Genomic DNA, 16,843 nt, shown 5'->3' with positions numbered 1-16,843 from the left:
GTCGGAGCACTTTGATTATTAATAGTTGACATCATCAAGGAGTTACATCATCCGCAAAATAAAAGAGGGCTAGAAAAACATCAGCTGCTACAAATGCACGTACGTGTTGTCGTGCACGTCATCCCGCCACGATCTCTTTACACAACGCACCTCGACACGCACTAAACGCACCGTCTGTGATCGAACCCTCGAGTGTGGAAATTAGATCACAACCCTGCGTCTGTACCACAGAAGAAGAAAGCAAGCTCCGCTGTGCGGCGGCGAGCGCGCCCGATTTACATGAATATCACGCTAATATCGACGTACATGCTCAGATAAATGAAAAGGGAGAGGGGCGCGTCGACGCGGACCCCGGCGGAGAGGCGGGCTGGAATCATCATTTCACAAAACACACAACGCCGTTTGTCTCCTTCGCACGGAGTCGCCTGAAAAATACCTCCGCGTTAGGACCCGCTGTGCACGACAGTGAGGGAATGTGCCAAAGTAAGGCAGGCCACGGTATTTTTAGCACAACTAGGGCCGATGGAGACTGAGTAAATAGAGAAGTCTAATGAGTTTAGATCTGGTTTTCCATGAATGGAATAGTAATTCTGGGATGTGGAGCCTGTTTTAGGAGCGCTTGGCCACACACTTCCTCAGCCGCTCTCCTTCATTTGACTTTGATAACGTCGCTCAGGCCCATTAACACAACGGCGAGAGGACAGACACCAGGAGACAAAGGGCTCTGGTTCTGCGTCCAGGCACTGAGAGCAGAGCGAGACGCGGGCGTCGCCTCCCTCAAGCTCCTCTCACCAATTAGACCTGTCAAACACGCGTACACAAACACAACTTCAATCTCTCGGCACCCTCTGGGATCTCCGCGAGCACTTCTTGTTTTAACATTACTTAAAGTGTGTCACATATTTTTAATCATTTCCACTGGAACCCATGCAAGGCTCGCTCCCATGGGTCTCCGGCTCTGAACTTGCACGGAGGAAATGTGTCAGAAAACCCAGGTTAGCTTTAACGAACTCCTCTAATTAATACCTGCGCATGGAGGGGACAATAATAATATTAGAGCAGGGGAGCATCATCACGCATCTTCGGCAGGATGACGACATCCTTAACATTTGCAGATGTGGTCAGAGGTGCTAAACCAACACTTTAGCAGCGGGCTAATTACCGTAGAACAAGGGTCTGAATTAATGATTCAAGGCCCTAACTGTTTCCCGACAGGCAACCTAACAGGTGTTGGTACCCGATATTTTATTTTCGAGGTCAAGTTTAGCTATTGATTATCCGATCGTTAACCTTTCCATACATTCATGGCACAGACGTGGACACGACGGCGGCTAACCTTCGGGCCACTGCTCGGTCAGCGCTTCAGATGTTTGCATCTTTAACAGAAGGCGTTTGATCCGGCGACGCCGCTACGGCAACGGTCTCGCTCATTTGCTCATTCTGACAAACAGCTCGTGGGTGAGGGGTTGTCAGAAGGCGGTTAAACCCAAGACAATAGGCCAAACAGCCAAAGGGACATTGAGCTGGAGGCAAGTTTGGAACATCCTATTTTTGTTCCAGCGCGTCAGGAGGATGCGTCCTCCTCATAAAGCAGCACAAAGACAGTGTACAGTGGCACTAATACAAGGACATAGTTCATCATGACATTTTCTGCAATTCCCAACTGATTAGGGTCATTATGTTGGGGGCCTGATTTATGCTGTCATTTCCTCTCACCGATCCTGCATCAATGAATCTTAATGAATTGGTAAATAAGGGTGAAGATTACACTGTGTGACACTGCAACATTTCTCACCCTCAACAGCTGAGATTTATGTAGCCAATTAGAGGCTAACAGAGAAAATTGGCTGGCAGAAAAATAATATTCTTTATGGTCCAAAAACGGGGGCGCGTTCTCAGTGAAGGGCAACTGCGTCGGCAGTGTTAAAGTCCATAAACCATCGTCACGGCCGCTGTGAGGCCGGCTGAGCCGCGGTCTTTAACATTCACCAGGGTCCACCTGCATGTTTGATCAGCGTTGGTACATCTCTGTACGACAAGCATGTTTACCTGCTCACAGCAAACATCAGACAACATGAGGTGCTGCTTCCCTAATGAAGACACGGTGGCTTTTATCAAGGCCAGCCGCGTCCCCCAGCCACAAATATACCCAGCACACAAAGCAGCTGAGCAAAGACCACATTATTGAGGCCAAATAGAGAGTTTTCAATCATTTTTTGTGGGGAGAAAAGGGCTATTGGTAATTAAAAAAGGCAAATGAATTTATCATTTAAAAAAAAAAATGTAAATACAGGCACCCTTTGAAGATATCTCTGATCAACAGGGAGAAGAAAGGAGGATGTATACAACATGATTAAGTCTTCCCCACCCCGCTGTTATCACTAGCACGACCGTTCCCATTTCTCGTACACAGATTAAGGAATTGTGAAGATGATTCCAACCAGAGACAAAGCTGTTTTTGTGTATCACTACAAAGCATGAAGGGGTTGCATGCTTATTATACCAACTTCTTAAAAGAGCACTTTAGACTTCTAATGAGAGCCTTTATGTGTTACATATTGTGAGTAGATTTAGTGCGAGGGAGCGGCTCTCCAGATCAAACAAGCCGGCCTGCTATTAGGCACAGGGGCTGAGGGATGCTGTGTGAAAAGGAGTGGAAAATTAAAGCTGAAGCGACGCAGGAAAGGGCTTAATTTACTGGCATGTACAGTATGCAAATGAGATTACTCTCAGCTTAACTGCATCATTTATGTCCATAATAACAGCATCATCATTACAGGGCTCAAATTAAATTACACTGTAATTAGCATATCAAAGTGATTGGTTAAAGTTTAAAACAAATACCCAATTTTGTTAATGAACATCTGTAATCATCATGTAGACTCTCAGTGAAAACATCCAAAACAAATATGTGTTTTGGAAAAGGGGGTGAATATCCCACCCAAACGTCTGTCTATCAGGGGCGCGCGCGCGCGTGTGTGTGTGTGTGTGTGTGTGTGTGTGTGTGTGTGAGAGTGTGAGTGCCAACGTTGGATGGGGGTATTCTACCTCGAGAGCTCCACACACTCAGGATATATTTCCCAAACTCCAGGAGATCAAAGATCCAATTTCCCACACATGCCACTTCAGGAGCTCATCAATAAAATACTAATCACTTCACGCCTGATTCTGAGAATGGAGCTGCAGCCGAAAGCTTAAAGACTCCTCCATATCAGAAGAAAACACCTCTGCGCTGACACTGCCATACAGGCGCAGCCTGAATTTGCCTACAGCTTTATCCAATAGCTGTCCCACCTTTCCTCTGATAAATGTGATGAGTTTTAAAAGGCAGCACAGCGGCTCCATCAGGGAGCGCTCGCTCAGACCTCTGACTCCAGCACCACACTTTCCCCCCTCATGCGCGTTCAAACCGAAGTCTAAAACCACGAGGCACCACATCCTCTACGTTGAGCCTTTAATCTAAGGCTGCAACAGGGCTGCACAATTAAAGCAACTGTAATTGCGACGTTTGCAACCAAGCAGCAGCAGCAAACTGAAGGAGGCATCGGTCACCAGGCTAAAGCGGTGCGTCAGTCAGAAGGTTTCCGACCTGCAGCCCACAGCACTGGGGGACAGCACAACATCATTCCAAGCATTAGCAAGAACCAGAAAGAGAATATGGGCGTACAAAACATGATAATGTTTGCAGAAATCCATAAAGAAGAGCATCAACCCCGCAATAAAACAGATTTTTCCCCCCTGCAAATTTAGCAAATAAAAGTAAAAGGCGACTGTGATGTGCATTATCAGAACTGAACTCTTTGGTTTTCTCCTCGAAGAAGTGGTATCTTATTTTATTCATTAAGAAATCCATTAAAAGGGTCTTATTCCTTGCAAGAGTGTTAGAGATGTGCCTTTCAAGGTAGAGCTAGGGCAAATCCACTCCATCAGCTAATGACGGCACTCATTACACAGAGCCGGCTGGCTAATGAAGGCGCGGTGGCCAGCCGATCCCCTCACCCTGCATAAAGCCCTATGAAATGCTAATATCTCACTTCTAATTAAAGGATACTAAGTCCAAATGCACCTTCACGCTAGTAACTGGCAACATAAATTTTATTTTCAACACTACACTACACCCGGAGATGCGCCTAAGCAACATTCCATTAATTCATATTTAATACCCCCAGCGGTCCTGCATTTGCCTTGCTATCTGCCTCCCTCCTTCCCTCCTCTTTCAGCTCTATACGGTGAGAAGGCACATCATTATGTTGTCTGGGACTAGAATTGTTGGTGCACGCACTAAATACTTAGAGGAATAAGCACATATGCGCACGAGTGCTGGTCTGTGTGGAAAATTAAAAAAAAAAAAAAGGAAAAAGCTGCACCGGCAACACGTTTATGGTGTATAAACATCTTTGGTTGTAAATATGTTTACAAGAAAGGCTGCAGCACTTCTCAGAATCCGACCTTGAAGCCAGTAAACAAGCCTTTGACAAAGTTCACTGGGGTCACAGAGGGTACAGTCTCAGGTGGAACATAAAAAACAAACGCCGTTAGCTTATCAGCACAACTGGAAGGAGTGGAAGTGACTCACCTTCCACAAAGGCAAATACTGAAGAAATTATAAGATTTAATCATTACAATTCAGCCGAGTTAACGTTTAAAAACGTCCAAACAGCTTATCCGAGGATCGGGATGTGCCAAAGCTTCAAATAAATAAATGAAAGTACAAATTGTTTAACATTTAGTGCATGGTGGAGTGTCAGCGAACAGTAAACCAGCGTGAATTTAAAGGTCAGCGTTAAGAACATGTCACATGACGCCCGTTTGATCCCAGTCCAAGTATTTTCCCAAGGATTCTCAGGCTCTGTGCTGTGTAAATCACGCCGTCTGACCTTCTACATTCCTCATGCTCCGTCCTCCCATTCATCCACAGGCGCAGATAATACTGGGCAAATATCATAAACGTGAGGATTTTAGGATTGAAGTGAGGCTGCCGTCGCTTTCCACCAACAGGGGAAAAGAGGCCATGCATCTGAAAGAACCTGATTTCCACCTCCAGCCAGACTGGTCCACCAGAACGGAGCCCGACCCCGACCCGACCCCGACCCCGACCCCTAAACACCTGCAATGCAAAGGCAAGACCTCCAGATGAAGGGCGATCCCCTCAGCTCTGTGCCGACTGCTGATACAGACCCACGGGGTTCAGGATCGGCCGGTACCGAGCACCAGTCCAATACTGGTGTTTAATTACAGAGAGAGAGGGAGAGAGAGGGAGAGAGAGAGGGAGAGAGAGAGAGAGAGAGAGGGAGGGAGAGAGAGAGAGGGAGAGAGAGAGAGAGAGAGAGAGAGGGAGAGAGAGAGAGCAGCATCCACTTGTAAATAAGGTGTATTTTAAACTGATCACCTCCAGTTTTGGTCCATGTTGACGGCAGAAAAATAAACATTCCTCAGAGGTTCTGAAGTCATCCTGGACCAGGGAGTCACCCACAGGTGAACTGCTTCTCTGCTTGGCCACAGGGAGGAGGCAGCAGCCAATCTAAACACCCCCCCCCCCACCCCCACTCCCGCCCACCCACCCCCGATACATAACACAGCAAACACAGGCCAATCAGTCAATCCACACGGCTAACAACGGGACAGAGATCGATGGAGAGACGCACACAAAGAAAGGAGGGGGAGAAAGACAAGACCGGAGCGGGCAGGAGGAGGACAGGGGCGGGGGGCACATTTTAGGGGGGGGTGGTTAAATATCGCATGGGAGCCTGAGCAAAGCGAGTTGGAAGGCGCGGCACTGTAAGGCTGTGAAAGCGCGGCTGTTTTGTTGAGCTGTGACATTTGTTTCTTATTGTCTAAGTGGCAGCTGAAAGCGTCTCCCTGCGAGGGCCCCTCGGCCCCGCGCCGCCCGCTTCCACAGGGAGGTAACCATATTAGGATGTGTATGGTAAAGTAAACAATAACATAGTTGCAACGAGATGGAAATTTTTCAGCTAATGGTGTTTGTCATCCCTGTTTTCAGGGCTCGGAGCGGGCCGGCGTGTTTTCTCTAGTCGGCCAGAGAGACTTTGTTTATGAAAACAAGGCAGGAGCCAAGACTGGAACCAGAGCAGAAAAAGGAGAAAAATCTGTAAATAAATATCTGGTGAAAAATGCCTCAACCTTTTCATTTGATTACTTAAATAAACCCAAATGCCGCTCGTAAAAGCTTTTCCCTTTCCCTCCCTGGCCATGAGAAAACCTGCAGAAAGCATTAGCCTCATGGAACGGCCTTTACTCTACACTAATTCAGACTTAAACGCAGATGGAAACTCTTCCAAAAGTGTGGATAACCTGGAAAACGGCAGTAGAAGATGAGAGGAGGTTGAAGACGACAGTTGACGCCTGCCGGCTCTGAAGCTGCGAAACACGCGGGCGATGGCGGAAAGGCCCGTTGAGATACTCGTTGACACAAATGAATCATTAATTTACAGCCCAGCCCAGCCCAGAGCGCAGGCGGCTCCTCCGCCCGTCGTCTCGACGCACGTTCCGTTTGATTTCTTCACGCCTCACACCCGGCCGGCCTCGCTCCTAATCTCACACCCGAAAATGCAAGCTGTTTATATTTGTGAGCTGAGGAGGCTCCAGTAAGCAGCCCCACCAGGTGCTTTATCCCTAACTGGGATTATTTTTCTAAAATAGCCAGAGGGATATTCTCCGCGACGCGGAGCGACTGCAAGTTGCAACAAAGTCAGAAGTGTCCAAATAGGAAACGTCGCGCTTTGGAGGAACCCTCAGAAGTCTGATCAGGTGGTTAGAGGAGACCATCTCCCAACGCTTCCCTGCCACAGAAGGCAGCAAAATTAAAGGAAGCCTCCACAACGCGTCCGCCCGGGTTATCAACTCCATCCCATCATTTCTGACACTCTCCTCTGGGACCGTCCTTCCTGTAGACGACTCGTCTGCGGGGGGGAACTTGCTTACCTCCGACGGCTCGCTCAATCTCGCTCTGAGCGCGTGTCGCGTTAGCCGTCCGCGGGCGTTATCAAAGCGCCTCGCGCTCCGAGCAGACCCGAGTTTATACATCCGCCAATATGTCTGAGACCAAAGGAAGGCAGGCCCGTTTGATGTTGATGGAAAATGAAATTGAAACTTGTTCCCCCCCTCAAAAAAAAACCGATATTATAAGCAGGCTGCGATAGCACATCTGCGATAGCACATCTGCGATAGCACATCTGCGATAGCATTATGGGGGCGCTTCTTCTCGCCACACCGCAGAAGATGATGCGCGTAAAAACTAAAAGAGATCCGCTTCAGAAAGGTGTTTAACTGGAGCCCGTTTGGCCCGACTGTGCTGATAGCGGCGGGAACGGGGCGTCAAGTTAGGCCGGCAGGAGGCAGCCGGGTCAGGGGGTTCTCTGAAGGTTCTGACACATCCAGTCACCTCAATCAACAGGAAAAAGGCGACTCTTCCTGGGAGCCCATTGTGGTGCCTTCAAAGGGCTGATAATTTTTCATTTTCACGCTACCTTGCATCTGTTCAGCCTGTCACTGTCTTTAACGGCAGCGAGACTCGGAGGCCAGATTAGGGCAGCAACAGAACGGACAGAAACATTTAACTTTCCCTCTAAAAACCTCCCCCATGTGGCACTTTTCCCCAAGCCAGTTGTTTATTATGTTCTGAGCTCGGCGTGAGCGATTAGAAGAGCTCTTAAGAATAAACGAGTTATAAATGCATGGAAACACAGCCAGCTGTAAATGCCACAGAATTAGAAGCTTACCCAGCTTAATACTAATACACGGCAATTTCCAGCTCGATGCTGATATAAAGAAATTACTTTTTTGAAGTAAGCAATAAATGCAGTCAGGGGAACTATTACACAGACCCCACTTTCATCCCAGCATAAATCTGCACGCGGCCCTTTCTGTGTGTCTAACCCACAATCCGCTTGTTTAGTCTCAACGCTGCCATGAAAAGTGGATTAAACAAAGCAAGCTAACAAGCCAAGGCAATTACTCTGCATCTGCAGTCACAGGAAGCAGAATTATCAGAACCGAGGCGTTTGCATGATCTCCGTCACTCCCTTACGTCGACTGGTGGAATTCAAATGAGGTAATATTTGGAGGCTGCGTTACTGAGAAACACGTTTTCTGCATCTGCCCCTTTTTTCTGTAAAGTTGTATTTAATCAGGGATGAAGAAGTGGGTCCAACAAGCAGCCTAAGTGAGCATCAGATATACACCCATACAACATCACAACAATTAGCCTTCTCCTACATTTGCAAACAGGTCGCGAAAAAAAAAGTCCTCGTTTGGATGAAACCGGGATTTCACACTCACGCACACGAATTAGAGCTCAAAGACTTTGAAAATGCTTTAAACGTCAAGTCAAAATAATCCCCGAGCTGCCAACAGGACTTAGCATTAGTGATGCCTTCAAAGTCACCTCGTGTCAATAATTAATATCGTAAAATGGACGGTTTAGCCACATTAACGTTAATTGCAGCACAATTTGGAAGACAGCAGGGCCGACTTACATCTGGAGCAGGCAGCTGAGGGGCCTGCTGGAGTGGACCTCACTATGCCAAGAATGCACTCCAGATAAACAGCAGCAGCATAAATCCTGCACTTCCAAGTGTTTCTGTTTCCCAAATGTGGCTGCGAAGGTCCGAGCTGAATGAAAGGAACGTGTGGAGAACCGCGGTCTGACAGTGACGACCATAATTACAGCGACTTTCTTACTGAAGAACTGCTGCTAAATATTAACCGCTGTTAATATTTAATAACGTGCTGATACAGAGCTGCCGCCGACTCTCCCGAGGGTGTAAATAACATTTTACAATGACAATCTTGTTCCAGATGTGTTGATCTTCTGTCTCCTGTGGACAAAACTGAGGAAGGGGAATGTACATGATGAGAGGCAGCATCTGCTCAGCAATAAGGAAATATTCAGATGTAGCGCTTTGTTCAAAGAGAACATTAAAACAAATCATTAGCAAGCGTCGGCGGTTCGTGGAAATAAAAACAAGGAATTAATTTCCAGAAAGTTTTGATATTTCAACAAGACAAATGTTTGTTTGTCTTTAGATGCAATCTCAAAGATTTATAATGTTGAAATCCAAAATACAGCCGTTCTCTTCTGTTTCAGAGTCGGGTGTTTACTGGGCACATCGCTGCACGTCCTGCGTGCACAAGTAACAACATGCAGGTGGTGGTGGTGTGTGTGTGTGTGTGTGTGTGTGCGTGTGTGTGCGTGTGCGTGTGGGGGGGGTAATGATGATACATGCAGAACGACGACAGAGAGGGATGAGCTAATGTTGAAGCTGTACAAGACAATAAACAGACTCGCTCCTCCTCTGAAGTCCTGGAGTGTCCCCCCCCCCCCCCCACCCACCACCACCACCACCACCACCACCACCACCACCACCACCTCTGTGGGCCCCAAAACCTTCTGGAGGCCCCGAACCTTGTCAGATAGGTGGAGGAGCAGGAGGAACGAACAGGAGATATATGCTAACGATAGCAATAGCCAGCGTCTGTTTGGTAAACATGGAATTAGCCTATTTAAGCCCCCGGGACACACGTCAACATTATAAACACAACAGCTCCAGGTCAGCTGCCACTTCTCCAATACTGCCGAGTAAAGCTGGATTTTCACTGCCTCCACTATGACCTTGAGGAACGCCAGCGCTTTATTACTGGTCGCAGTAATCTCTGTCTAATCAACAGCATCTCAAATCGCTAACAGAGTGCACCTGTTGCCCCCCGGGACCCGGAGCACATACATGCTCATATTACAGTACACAAACAAGACAACCACAGCATTTAGTTAATTATTAAGCCAGTTCAATACAATATTCACACACACACACACACACACACACACACACACACACACACACACACACACACTCACACAGGGGCAGGAGTCTGCTGGTGAATGATTATGTGTTTACCTTCTATAGTCACTTGCTTATTTAAAGAGATCTTCAGTTCCAGCGGTGGACCTCCTTCCCCTGCGGACATGAGAAAGGGAATTATTTATAGTTATGAAATCATTGCCGGCGTGCAGCTCGATGCGCGTTGTTAACGCCGTGAGCCAATTTACACCGAGCCGCTGCGGGCGGAACCACCGGTTGCTCTAGAGATCAGCAGCCTGCTGCATGAGGAGCCATCAGGTTGAGATCAATGGCTGCATTCCTGTGCCGTTCGCCTCCCTTTCCGTGCGTGGAGCCGTGCCAGGCGGCAGCATACCTTCCCGTGCAGCTACAGACGCCACCATGTCAGCTCAGACGCATTCCCAGCTGTCTGTTAACTACAACTAGCCCCGCTGATGATAGCGCCCGAACAATGGGCCTGCCTGATCTGAGGGAATGGTTTATTTGCAAGACAAAAATCATTTCATACCGCTGACAGCAGAGGCCCTTCTTTCTCCCCCCCGGTGGTGAACAAAGTGTATCTGTGCCCGGCCGGCCCGGCCCGACCCCCCCTGGGTGGCCCTGATCTGCATGCACGCAGCTTTCCCAACAGAGCACTCAAGCCAGGCGAGAGAAGTGGGAAAAAAGAGGGGAACAAAATCTTATTTTTATGGTAAACTAAGAAGTGGCTGTGGGGGCAATATCTCAGGTGCATTTGAATAAAAGCATTAAAGCATATCCAAGTATGAAAGAAAAAAGGCTTTTCTGCTGTTTGTTTTTTTTTGACGTTTACATTTGACAGTCAAAACCGGCGGCCAAGCATTTGTGCAACTGTTTATCTACAGGAGGAAAACGCCACACTGGCCCAACGCGCCCAGTCCCACCAGTCAAACGTCGTCCACACTCGGAACTCTCTTCAAAAACGGAGCGTTGTCCCGGAAGTGGCCCATCGCCGTCATTCATTACCCTCCCGTTAACACATCGTCAATGGAACCGAGCATCAACGGCCAGCGGTGACAAATGACAGATATTTCCAGACTCAAACTACTAAACATCATTAATTCCCATCACCTGAAACAGCCCCGGGAGCTAAATGAGTTTACCCAACACAGAACATCCATTTAGATAAATGTTTCATCACTTTAACGACGGAAAATTTGCATCGGAGAGAAAAGGTAACAACGGGATCCTGATAGCAGCTCAACGCCTTTCCTCTTCGTAATATAATGCCCATCTTGTAATACCTAAACAGATAATTGTCTCCATTTCAAACAGCACAAGGCTGTAATATTGCCATTTAGAACAGTGGGGGTGCGGAGAACATAGGGTGAGGATAAACAAGCACACGCTGCTTCGCCCGGCTGGGAAAACCGAGCCCATCACACACTCCCACATTGAGATTTTAGGGAATAGAGCAACTCCCGGTTGCGATAATTACCCACCCAGGTGGGTTATGTGCACGCTCGGTAAGAGGTTTACACCGAGGATATGAATCAAAAGGCAACAATTCCAAAAGACAAAGGAAAGCGAGGAGCATTTTGAAGGTGTGCCATGCTAAATAATCTGGAAAATAGGACAACAAAAGGCTTTTTTTCCCTCCCACAAAGGAACATCTGGGAGTAGTTCCATGACTCAAGTATGACAGTTTTGATGATGAGATGATCCAAATCCATGCTTTTGTACAAATACCGCAGCGTTCTGAGGGGAAAAGAACCTGCGGACACCTTTTTCAGAGGAAAGGCAGACGGCTTTTTTCCTGTCGTAATAAACCGCTTCGGTTACATACGAGCGCGAACAAAGACCCTTTTTATAGTGTCCACGGACCTGTGAAGTGTGAGGGAGGGGTCACAGCTTCACAATAGGCTCTCTGGTCCCAGGTATGTTATTGGTGCCTTTGGCTTTGTTGTAAGATTGCATGTTCCAAATATGAATTAATACCCCTCCACTGAAATGCACCCAGTCCCAACAAAGGCCTGGACGGCTCTTCAGCTCCTCTAATGGACGGTCGCTCCCCTCTTCACACCGCGCAGACAAAAAGATGAGGACCCATGAATATTTACCACTAAGTAAAGTTATTCCATTAATTACTCCGAGCACGCTTAAAAGTGAGTCTGTGGCTACTTCTGTGGTGGCTCGCTAATGAACCTTCACACGTCATTACCATATTAATCCACGCTCACCCCGACGGTCGTCAATAGAAGCCGCGTGGGATGTTTCGACTCACGGGCGGTATATGTTTAGGTTGCCGGGGACGACTGCGACTTAGCAAAACATAGAAAAACGCTGGAGAACGGTGTGGGAAGGTTAAAGGATCTGCATGGAGAGCTTTGTGTAAATAAAAAAAGGGCGTCAAAGGGTTTTGGTTGGGTAGAGTCAGTGATATGTATCTATATACAGGGTCACTGTTGTTTGTGTTTAGGGTGTGTGCAGGAGATTTTCCAAGTTGCTGTCTGTGCAGCGAAACACAGGGAAATCTCAAGCGTGACTCACTTCTCGACAAACGCAGCTGCTCATGGACGATCTGATCCGCTAAAAAGGGCTGACTGCGCACTTTTCTCCCGCTTTTCTTCTTTTATTAAACAGGACATTAAATGAAAAACACAGCTACGTCTCATAAAGACAAAAAAACAAAAAAGAAACCCAACCAAAACAGCTTTTTCCCATTTCTGATGTGATTGGCAGGTTCCAGGCATTACACTGCAAAACCCACACAGACTGTAAACAACAGCACTCTCTGACACGCAAACGGACTCAAAAGCTGCCAATTAAGCCCAACTTCAATGCAGCCGGTCCTTATTCCTCTTGTTTTCCCCCCTTTATTCATTTTTCTGTAAGATTTAAAGGCAACAGTGCAGTCTGGTGAATGTCAGGCCTGTCTGAGCCCCCAGACTCTTTGGACCTGCCTTCACATTTTGCTGAGCTAAGAACAAAGTACACACAGAAAGCTTTGCAGCCTCAATACCAAGGAAGTGGAATTTCACTCCTAACCCAAAACAAACAAGGCCACACATTTCTTTAGACTATTTAAATAGGCCCATTGAATGAGGTATCCAGCGCTACGCCCGTCTTCACAAGGCTGATTAATAAATAAATCAAAAACAGAACATTGTTGAAGGAACGTCTCCCTCTCAGAACATCAGATCGCGGTTCTACTGGAATCACGCACGAGCAGCGAATGTTACGCAATCCCACAGTTATAACCAAACTCTTTTCCACCTTGTCAAGCAGGGCTGTCAATTCCGCCGGCCAGATCAAGCTTGCGCTCTCGCCCAGGTCCCGGCTCCTCCGCGACCACTCATCCTGTTAATATCAACGAGTGGTAGATTCCATTCCTCCGGACAAAAGCAAGCGCGGGGCCGACGAGCGAGGGCAGGAACTAACGACCCAACCGTGAGGTGACCGCCACAAAAGAGACTCGTTCACACTGTCTCCAGTCCCGTATGCAGGCAAGCATGAATATAAACACATCTGCAGGACACCCACATCACGGCCATGCAAATATGTGGGTGTTTCCCAGGCAAATGCGAGTTTGTAAATATGAAACGAGCCCGAAAAATCCCTCAGTGTATTTATGTTCACTCCGTCCATGATTGGGCTCTAAACAGAAAGGCTGAGCTACCCAGCATTGTTCAAGAACGCACCCAGAGCGGCACCTGACATTCCTCCACTAGTATTTAACAGGTCTTATTGTGGGAAATCCTGATTTTCCTAAACGCACCACTATTTATTTTATTCCTTTATACGATTCCACAGGAGATAAAACATAATGATGCGGATACAGCAGCAATCATCGTCAAAGAAAACAAACAGCTGCAATCGCCAAAACTCAGAGGAAACTCTGTCAATCCCTCAGACGACACACACACGTACACGTGCACGCAAGCCTACGGCGTCCAATAAAGGGCGAGCAGAGGAGAGAAAGTGCGACAAAGTGTGGAAAGATAATAAAATCTTTACAGACTCACCCGCCAACAGTGGAAAAGCTTCTCATCACATTCATGAAACTGTATATTGTGGCAGATTCCCTTCAAGTACTGAGTGTTTGGAAACCCACTTTTGAAGAAGAGGAGGAAGCTGCATGTATGGAGTGGTTGTGAGTGTGTGTGTGTGTGTGTATGTGCACGCTCGCCTGTGTGTGTGAGGGAGGGGGAGAGAGAGAGAGCGGGCGAGCGATAGCCAGTGTCCAGGCAGCGGCGCTGAGACAGACTGGAGGTATGTGGTCTTAACACAACAAAAGCTGGTGCCCTGCTCCAGATTAAATATGCAGGAAGAGGGGCCCCTTCACATAAACACAAACACTGGCAAATGAGGATGGGAAGAGAGCGGCCCCCCGCTGGGAGCCCTACCTGTCCTGGCCCCTCTGTTAATTAGACAAGAGCAGGCAGAACAAATGAACATCAGCACAGTTGCACCAGGCACAGGAATGAGACAATAATCCTCCATTTTCAAGAACGGCTGTAATGAGGAGGGGGGGGGGGGGCTGTAAAAAGCTCTAAAAGGGGGCACATTTAGATTTCCCCCCTCTTGTCAGAGACTTTGCTAATTATTTCACCAACATTACTTAGAGAATGTTGATACAATTTTGCCTCAAATTGTAAAAATGTAATTCAGGACCGTAATGAGCATAAAGACTTCAAACTACTTAATTACAACGTTAAACCCTAATTAAATCCTGAAAAATCCACTGTAATTAAAGCAAGCATAGGTCATTTTTGGTGTTGGTTGTCATTCAACGGTCCTGATAGGTCCAAATAAATCTTTTATTTCTCCTCAAACGAAGGATGATTTGTCTCTCTCTTCCACTCCTCCTCCTCCTCCTTTACCTGCCTCTTCCTCTTTTTCTCATTTAGGGCAGGAATGCGGAGGAATGCGGGGGCAGGAATGGAGCGGAGCCCCCGAAGAGAATCCGAAGAGTGAAACTTACTAACGTTGCCAGTCACCAACGTCATTTTGGAAACTGATCGCGGGTGAAGGGTGAAGGGACGGAGAGCGTGATGGAGTGAGCGAGGTTCAGAGGGAGAGGAGCAGAAATGAGACCTCTAAAATAAACAGGGGGTAGGGTTTCAAAGGCGAGGGGGGGGGGGGGGGGGGGGGGGGGGGGGGGGGGGACAGGCATTCCATTGTTGAAGCCAATTATCAGTGGAAAATAATAACAACAGATGGATCCAGAGTGGCCGACTTGTGCCGGAGCACCCTGGCGCTGGAGAACAGATGATGAAATGTGAGAGTGCTCTCGGGGGGGGGGGGGGAGGAGCGCGCTGCCCCACGGTCGCACACAAAACACACACATCTCCACACACATCTCCACACAGCAGATGTGCTCCTCCACAAGGCCGGCCTGATAAGTGCTCTCTGGCCAGCAGCGGCCAGGAGACGCTTTGGTTAACCAACACCTCCACGTGCTCCGCAGGGGCACCCAAAGTCAGCCGCCACATATGGCTCCCCGGTTGCCGGGTGATAAATTGAAATCTGCGCGTTCCTTTCATGTTAAACAGAACGAGGTCATTTGGTGGCAAACACGTGGCGCGGGCGGCGCTGCAGTTAGCGGCAGTTAGCGCCGAGACGCGCCCTTTATTTCATCCTCAACGCACGTCCCGCACGACCTGTGGTGATGTTTGAATGTGATGTCGTCCAGCGCGTCTGGCGTGCACGGGGCAGGCGAGGAGACGGGCCTCGCCGACTCTGGCTTCGTTCGCAGATCGCTTGTATCAGCCGCAGACTGACAGGCAGCGGAGGGGGCCGCAACCTTAAAACAAAAGCAATTCTCTGCGCGCCTCGTCAGGGCTGGGAGATGTCTGCAGATACCACTACAAAGATGCGTCCCTCCTTTTCAACAGAAAAGGGAAGTTTTCATTTCATTAACTCCAGACTAAAGCGTAATTATCTCCCTATAGACCCTAATCGCCAGCACAAGGGTAATAGAACAAAAAAGCGGCTTCTTCTTTCAGCATTGAAGGTTTTTTTTTTATGTTGTTGCTTTTTTATTCTCTGTACTTTAGATGAGTCAATCACATGATCCAAAAGAATCGCATGGGCACAGGGAGGCTTATTTTCAAAAACTTGTCGGCCGAAGGCGTTTAAACTGCGACCTTTTGCACTGCGGAGCTCAAGCTAACGCTCTTTTTTAAAGTGACTGAAGTGGAGCATCGCTGAAAGTGCTAACCTGAACTTAGCACAATATCACACTGGAATTGTAAATAACCAAACAGCTTAAAATACTCCTGATACGCTGTGATGAAAAATCCCCCGAGAATCAAACATAAGATGGGATTTCTAAGGCAGAGAATAAAAAAAAAAACTTTGTCTAGATTTAATTAGCTCATGAGAAATAATTGCCATTAGGAAAATCCCCACAAATGGGGTTGGGGCATTTTGCTGTGGTGTATTTTTTGGAGGATGAGGAGACAAAGGGTTTTCAAACAGGAACTGGCGGCCCGTCAGCCGTTTCAGTGCACTGAGACTGAGGTCGAGTTAATTAGACTATTGTCATTTTAATCAGGACAGCTCGACGGCCATCACTTCCTGAAAGAGCCAGTGGACTTTAAACGGCCTGGGGATTTTCATCTGTGTGTGTGTGTGTGTGTGTGTGTTGGGCCTGAGGTGTCACCCAGCTCTGGGTTATGGAGTACGGTCTGGGTCTCTCACATGCTTAGAACATTAATGAGCTACAGACACACCAAGGAAACAAAGACGCCCGGAGGATCACTAGGGGAAACTACTTGCCTCTGCTCTCCTCATGTCTCTGTTCATTTGAAAATAATTTAAATATCAAATATTTGAAATAATTTGCTTCTCCCTGGCTATCAGATTTTGAATAGGGAGTCTTTCATGTCTTCCTTATTGTGTTCTTCACCAGCATTAGCATTTAAAACATAATTAATGTAGCCACATTTTCTCACTGCTCTCCACTTGTGTTACAATAATGGTTTATTTTTTTTCCTCCAATTTCCATATTTTACGAACACAGT

At 47.5% G+C, this 16,843-nt stretch overlaps 1 protein-coding gene across 11 annotated transcripts in view; it reads right to left on the bottom strand.

Moving 5' to 3' along the window:
- Window positions 1-16,843, bottom strand: part of foxp1b (forkhead box P1b) — a 119,012-nt gene that overhangs the window by 68,683 nt on the left and 33,486 nt on the right. For 8 of the 11 annotated variants that reach the window (XR_003886064.1, XM_029826996.1, XM_029827001.1 and 5 more), the window contains one exon: window positions 9,915-9,974. The exons of 1 other annotated variant lie outside the window; for it this stretch is intronic. The gene's annotated coding sequence lies outside the window, so the exon portion shown is untranslated. Of the gene's footprint in view, window positions 1-9,914; window positions 9,975-10,365; window positions 11,392-13,091; window positions 13,742-16,843 lie in introns of those variants that run through there. 2 more of the 11 variants (XM_029827000.1, XM_029827004.1) reach the window with 2 other exon arrangements.

Source organism: Takifugu rubripes, chromosome 19 (genome assembly GCF_901000725.2).
Source record: "Takifugu rubripes chromosome 19, fTakRub1.2, whole genome shotgun sequence".
In the NCBI taxonomy this organism is placed as follows: Eukaryota; Metazoa; Chordata; class Actinopteri; order Tetraodontiformes; family Tetraodontidae; genus Takifugu; species Takifugu rubripes.
Note: the sequence above shows the minus strand (reverse complement) of the source record. Positions and strands in the feature narration are given on the sequence as shown.